The sequence below is a fragment of the Notamacropus eugenii genome, chromosome 4 (assembly GCF_028372415.1).
Source record: "Notamacropus eugenii isolate mMacEug1 chromosome 4, mMacEug1.pri_v2, whole genome shotgun sequence".
Taxonomy (NCBI): domain Eukaryota; kingdom Metazoa; phylum Chordata; class Mammalia; order Diprotodontia; family Macropodidae; genus Notamacropus; species Notamacropus eugenii.
The window spans coordinates 109,147,588-109,154,935 of NC_092875.1; the positions used below are offsets into that span (position 1 = coordinate 109,147,588).

Sequence of the window (7,348 nt, forward strand, 5' to 3'; positions counted from 1 at the left end):
TTAGAATTTCCCCACTTTATATGACGATGCACCAGTGCTGCTGGGGGTATATATGGGAGAATGGCTGAGGGAATCCCTACTTGAACATTTAGTCTTTGAATACTATTCGTCGGAAAGCTGAGCAATGATAAACCTAAAGTTAGCAGTTCAGGTAAAGGAAGTTCTAGTTAAGTTAGGTATCACTTACTTTCAGGCAAGTAGGTAGCACAATGAATAGAGTGGTGGGTCTGAAGTCAGGATCTCATCTTCCTGAGTTCAAATCTGGCCTTAGACACTTATTGTGTGGCCCTGACTAAGTCACTTAACCCAGTTTGCCTCAGGTTCCTCATGTGTAAAATGAACTGGAGAAAGAAATGGCACAGCATTCTCACATCTTTGCCAAGAAAACTCTAAATATGGTCATGAAGTGTCAGACACAAATGAAAAAGAACTGAACAATAAAAAAAAAACCCACTTCTACATTAGCACCCATGTGACTGGGTAACTAGTAATTCCCCAGTCATAGAGATAGAAATGTAATGTGGTGCAATGAGAGGAACTGAGCTGGGAGGCAGAAGACCTACCTCATGGTGCAGTCACTGAGCAAATTGCTTTCCCTTCCTGGTCCCTCATTGTTTCTTCTGGAAAATGAGGGAATTGGACTCTTTTCTAGCTCTGACAATATATGAGTACAATTCTACTCAATTTGACTTAAATTCACCACCTGCTCTTGAGAGCTTTCTTTTCTGGGATTGTATGTGAGGAGCACAGTTCAGTCAGTGCAACAAAAGACACTTCTTAAACAAAGTACATTCTCAACAACACTTTGAAAAGAAATCTGACACTACATATAACTGTTTTTTTGTTTTAGAGATGATTCAGGCTTTCAGAGACTTTGTGCAATGAAAAATATGCTTTTATTTCACAACTTAAAGCCTACAAACTTTAGGTAGGAAAATTTGTAACCTCTTATATATCTCAGAGTGGAAAAAATATTTATATAATCAGAAAATACAATACTCAGAATTAGAAGAAACTTCAGAGTTCACGTAGTCGGACTCATCCCTACTTTATTCACGGGTCTCTGTATGTTTGGTGTTCATCCAAAATCTGCTCCAACATTCTTCATGATGGAGATCTTGTTACTTCTTAAGGCAACCTTGTTGGACCCTTGTCTTAATGATGAACAAAAACCTGCACCTTCCCCTTCAGTGATCCCACTAATTCTCCATTCTAAGCCAAGGCATGCCATGAAGTATAACTTTAAATAACTTCTGGTACAACCCACTCTAAGGTAACCATTCTGAACACTATTATTTTACCGTGCTGTCTCCTCCCCCAAAATACCTCCCCCACCTCAAGCAGTGCAGGACTCAAATACTACTTAGAATTCTATTTCATTAGATAAATGCTTTGTCAGTCTACTGCATTACAAAAACCAATTGTCCCTTCTTCCTCCTAAAGGAGAATAGTTTTTATATTATTCCTTTATATTTAATGGAAACATTCTTTCCCGAGAATAGGTTTTGAAAGATATTGAAGGGATGTGTATACAGCATAAGCTTTTCAGGTATCTGATAGTGGTCAGAGAATGACCAAGGCTGGAAAGGATAGGGGAGGCTTGAGGTGTTGAAGATCTATGAGTTGATAATTTATGAAATTATGAAATGGGAGCAAGCATGTCCAGTATTTTGGGTACTTGCCAGAAAACACCATAAATTGACAGTGAGAAAGGATGTGGCAAACACACTTTCGTTAAACAGAATATGGGGGCAAAAAGTCTGTAAAGGCAGAGACAAATGGTGAAGAGTGATACAGAGACAGATCTCATGGAAATGGAGTGGTGAAGGAAGGCAGATGGTGTGGAGTAAAGGATAGGGAAAGGGAGAGGAAGAGAATATGACTCAAGTAAACATGGACTAGAGGTGGCCAGCATGAACCTGATTCAAATAGAAGAGTACTGGGGTTGGGGAAGAGACAAGAGTTTATTTTTTTGTGGAAACAGACCAACTCTCTATGACACTTTGGAGATAGTCCATTGACATATCCACATCATCTCAAAGTCATCAGCTGATCTGGAACTATGGAGGCTGGATTTCATCTGGAATTCCCATATCACGGGATCACAACCTTGACATCACCACCTACATGGTTTCCCCTGATCCAGGACATATTATGAAGATATGAATTTTGGTTCATATACGATACAATGTGCAAATCATGCTCCTTTGACTTTTGAGACAGTTTGTACGTGGCTTTCAGGCTCCTCTTTGCAATCTCACTTCCTGCTATTGTCCCTTTATACCATTTACCTATAAATTTACTGAGCATACTGATTAGAAAGAGGGGACCAGAATAAAGTACAATTTTAACACAATCTACTTCGTCCACTGCCTAATTTTACCAAAACTCTGCTCGGCTTAAACACATTTCTAGCTGGAGCTTAAGTCATTAGGAATTCAATATTCCCTAGGTGTACATGGCTGAATATCAGTCCTTTAAACAAATACTTTCTATAATTCTATACATAGGTATCTTGGAACAAACAACTTGGTTGCCCTGCCAATGCTCCAATGAAATGGTAATTCTCTCTCTTCCCATCTATTTCCAGGCTTCCAGGTCTTTCTTATAGTCCCAACCAAAATGCCATGTTCTAGAAGAAGCCTACCTCAATACTGCTTCATGTTAGTGACTTCCCTTTGTTCATTTTCTAACATTTATCTTGATTATATTTTCTTTGCCCATACTTCTTTGCTTGTTGCTTGGCTACATGAAAGTAAAAAGGGCACAGAAGGTCACTTACCTTCAGATGAGTGTGACATAACTTAGAAAGTGATGGTTTGGGTGGGGAAAGAAGAGAAAGGAGGATGGAGGGTAAGGGGATCAAAAGGGAGAGGGTAGGCTCCTTCTTCAGGGGTGGGCAAAATTATAGGATCATACCTTAAGAACTAGAAATTGATTGGTAGAGAAACATTTCAGTTTACCTCTTTTGGATATGAAGAAACTGGGGCCCAGAAAAGAAACTGTCTGAGGTCATGAAGTTAGCATGTGTTTCTTCTAACCCCATGTCTGGTGCTCTTTCACTTGGTAGAGATTTCAGACAAATCAAGTCAACAAGCACTTTTTATATGTTAAGTCTTCATGATATAAAGAAAGGCAAAAATTGGACCTTGTAATCTCCCCATCTACGCAAATACTGAGAAAAGTCACGAGTTACAAATATTGTCTTTTCATGTAGGAATGTAAACCGTTCAATGTTAGAAACACCTTTATGTTTTCTCTTTCCTGTTTACCTTTTCATGCTTCTCCTGATTCTTGTGTTTGAAAGTCAAATTTTCTGTTCAGTTCTGGTCTTTTCATCAAGAATGCTTGAAAGTCCTCTACATGATTGAATGATCATTTTTTCCCCTGAAGTATTATAATCAATTTTGCTGGATAAGTGAATCTTGGTTTTAATCCCAGTTCCTTTCACTTCTGGAATATCATATTCCAAGCCCTTTGCTCCCTTAATGTAGAAGCTTCCAGATCCTGCATTTTGCTAGTTTTCTTTCCACAATACTCAAAGTGCTTGTAATATTTTCTCCTTCACATCGAACTCTGGAATTTGGCTACAATATCCTTGGAAATTTGTCTTTTCAGATATCTTTCAGGAGGTGATATGTGGATTCTTTCAATATTTATTTTGCCCTCTGCTTCTAGAATATGAGGGCAGTTTTCTTTGATAATTTCATGGAAGATAATGTCTAGGCTCTTTTGTTTTTTGATCATGGCTCTCAGGTAGTCCAATAATTTTTCAGTTGTCTCTCCTGGAATTATTTTCCAGGTCACTTGTTTTTCCAATGAGAGATTTCACATTATCTTCTATCTTTTTCATTCTTTTGTTTTGTTTTGTAATTTCTTTGTTTATCTTAAAGTCATTAGCTTCCACATGTTCAATCCTAATTTCTAAAGAAGTATTTTCTTCACTGAGCTTTTGAACCTCTTTTGCTATTTGGCTAATTTTGCTTTGTAAAGTATTCTTCTCCTCATTGGCTTTTTGGAACTCTTTCACCCATTGAGTTAGACTATTTTTAAAGGTGTTATTTTCTTCAGCATTTTTTTGGATCTCCTTAACAAGTTATTGACTTGCTTTTTGTGATTTTCTTGCAGCATTCTCAATTCTCTTCCCAAATTTTCCTCCACCTCTCTTACTTGACTTTCAAAATCATTTGTGAGCTCTTCCATGGCCTGAGACCTTTGCACATTTATTTTGGAGGTTTTGGATGCAGAAGCCTTGACTTCCTCTGATGTTATGCTTTGTTCTTCCTCATCTGAAAGATGGAAGAAAATATCTGTTCACCACAAAAGTAACCTGCTGTAGTGTTATCTTTTCTCCCTTTTTTTTGTTGAATTTTCCCAGCCGGTTTCCTGACCTCTGTTAAGAGAAAGGTATATTCTGGGGACCTGTATATTCTCAGTTCCTCCTGTGGCACAATCAAGGGAAAGGGGTTTACTCCTCTCCTGACCTGAACTCTGGTCTGAGAGCAACCAAAAATTTTTTGCCAAGAATCTGCAATTGAATTCACTCTCCAGTGCTTCCACCAGGTCCACCACCAGTGCTCCTCTTCACCCCTGGTGGAGCTCAGGGCTAAAGATCAAATTAGTGACTCAATTCCCCCAGGGGCTTTAGGCTGAGATCTCCCAGGGTTGCCACTCAGGGCTGAGATTCAATCAGCCCTTCAATTCCCACAGGGTCTTTGGGTGGAGGGCTGTCTGTACCAGATTCAGGTGCTGTGCTGCTCACAGTCTCCTCATCACAACAGAAAGAAAGCTGTGCAGCTGGGGTGGAAATGAGAAGGGGCAGCTGGGACATGGTGATACCAAGAGAGTGGAAGCCTCAAAATTCAAAAAAGTCCTCAGCAAGGAAGTGATCATTTTGGCTGCCTGTGAGAGGAACCACATTCCAGCTTTGACAGAAACTGGCTCCGTGTTTCCTTTGGAGAGAACAAGATGGAGCAGCCAAATCGATGCCATACCCAATACCAAAGTGACTTGTGCAGCTGAATTCAGTATGATACTGGACTGCAAAGGAAACCTCTATTCCTTTGGGTACCCTCAATATCGTCAGCTGGTACACAATACAAACAGGAAATTCACTACCAGGCCTCAGAGGAAAGAATATGACTGTGAGTTGTTCCATTTGGGTCGCCATTTTCACTGAAAAGAAAAAGATGGACACATTTTGCAAGTCCCCAATGTCATTGTCTGAGACATAACCTGTGGCACCAATCACACGCTAGTTCTAGACTTTCAGAAACATGTTTTCTCTTGGGAGGTTGGAGAGGATGTCCCTCTGGGCTACGCAGAGCAGAAAGTCCCTTGCCTGGTGAAGTTCTTTGATTTTACCCCTATGGGGCTACACAAATCTACATTGGCTACACTTGCTCCTTTGCTGTCAGTGAAATTTGTGGCCTGTATTTCTGGGGTGCTACCAACACTTCTCAGAAGTCTGCCATGTATCCAAAAGCTGTGTAGGAACTCTGCGGTTGGACAATTAGAAGCTTAGCATGTGGGAAGAGTGGTATTATCTTGCCTGCCAAAGAGAACACCATCAACTGGGGCCCCATTCCAACCTTCAATGAACTGGGCTCTGGTGACCACAAGTCCAAGTCTTCCAACACAGCCCAAGAAGTGCAAAGCCTGGATGGCATTTACACAGAGCAGGTTGCATTGCCTACTTGCACTCCTTGGTGATCCTGAGGGACCACTGAACAAGAAAATAGAAAAAACCTCACTGACTCTAATCCCAGCATCCTATCCTGATGCCAGAGGCAACAAGGCTGCCAGCGGGTCTGTCTTCAGGCACTTCCAGGCAGCTGATGTTGCCAATGCTCATTGGCACACAAAGAAGGCACATTCAGGAAAAGGTGGCCCTAAGCTGCTATTTCTTAGTCTTCTTGAGGTTCCAATTTATCAGCAAATTCAATGTTTACTTGCGATTTACTGTAGGATCACCAAAGGTTTTGTCTCTCCCTTTCTCTCTTTTCTGCCTTCTCCTACCACAAATGTTTAATTAAAATATTTCCTCTTAGTTGATGAGTTAGCATTCCTAAAAAACAAACATTAAAAAACCCTCCTTCGAAGAGCATCCATATAAAAATTCCCTCTTCCAAGAATGATATTTTTAACAAAGTGTCCCTCTTTCAAAAGCATCCTCTTGACCCAATGAGAAAAGATTCCAGAGAGGTTCTTTGCAAATAAATACACCTATTCATGCAAATTTTCCTTTCCTATTGAATCTAGCAGTGACATTTTACAGGGCTAACTCTTGTGCTAATAACCTAACCACTGAACTTTTATTTATTTTCCTTAGTATGTTTTATCTATAACTGACATTTCATCATAGAAAGAATATCAGCCTTTTTTAAAGCTTTGAAACCCAGAACAGACTTATGGCAGAATACATGACAGCCAATATCCTGTCACTTTTAAGAGATGCTGAAAGACTTCTCAGCTCAAAAGCCATACTTCTCAGCTAGCTAAAAGATTTCAACCTTGTATCTTTCCAGAGTTACAGAATCAAGATTGGAAGGAAAACCCAGCATTCTTCCCAGCTAATTCACAGAATTTATCAACAAAGAGACTCTTCAACAATACCCCAATCACTGGTTATCTCAAACATTTGAAGATCACCAGTATGGTGAAAATCAGACCTGATGATGTCAGGAATTCCATGGCATTTTGGACAGCGCTCATTAATAGAGAGTCTTTTCTTTGCACGAAGCTGAAAACTTTACAATTTATTGCATAGGAAAAGTGGGTTTTGTTTCCGGAAGACACTCTTTATATCCAAGCACGTCTGGGGAAGGAGGGAGTACATTAATACTTGGAGCTTAGTTGAGTTTCTCTGGTTTCTGGTTGTCCCCTAGGGATACATGGAAGGCTGTGAATGAGACATAGACCTGATAAATTTTGATTTCATAAGGCTAGGTCAGAGGCAGGGAAAAGGGGAAGAAAAAGGGAGGAAGGAGGATAAACAACATCTGGGGATATTGTGAATATCCAGAGCTGCCTTTTGGGAAATGAAGGCATGGTAGCTAGGTGGCTGAGAGGGTGAGGGTGCTGAGCCTAGAATAGGAAGACCTGAGTTCAAATCCTGCCTCAAATGTTTACTAGCTGAGTTACCCTGGACAAATCACTTAACTTCTCTTTCCTTCTATGTAAAATAAGGACAATCATGGCGCCTACCTCACAGGGCTCTTATGACCATCAAATGAGATAAGCTATGCAGTGTGCTTTGCAAAACTTTAAACCCTGTATGCATGGTAACTCATTATTTTCTGTACATAAAATGAATTTTCATAAAGTAAATCATGTTTTCTTATTTGCT

At 40.0% G+C, this 7,348-nt stretch overlaps 1 pseudogene; it reads left to right on the forward strand.

The window, feature by feature from the left end:
• The first annotated feature begins 5,029 nt into the window (after positions 1-5,029).
• LOC140502308 (protein RCC2 pseudogene) lies at positions 5,030-5,781 on the forward strand (annotated as a pseudogene).
• Positions 5,782-7,348: the final 1,567 nt, after the last annotated feature.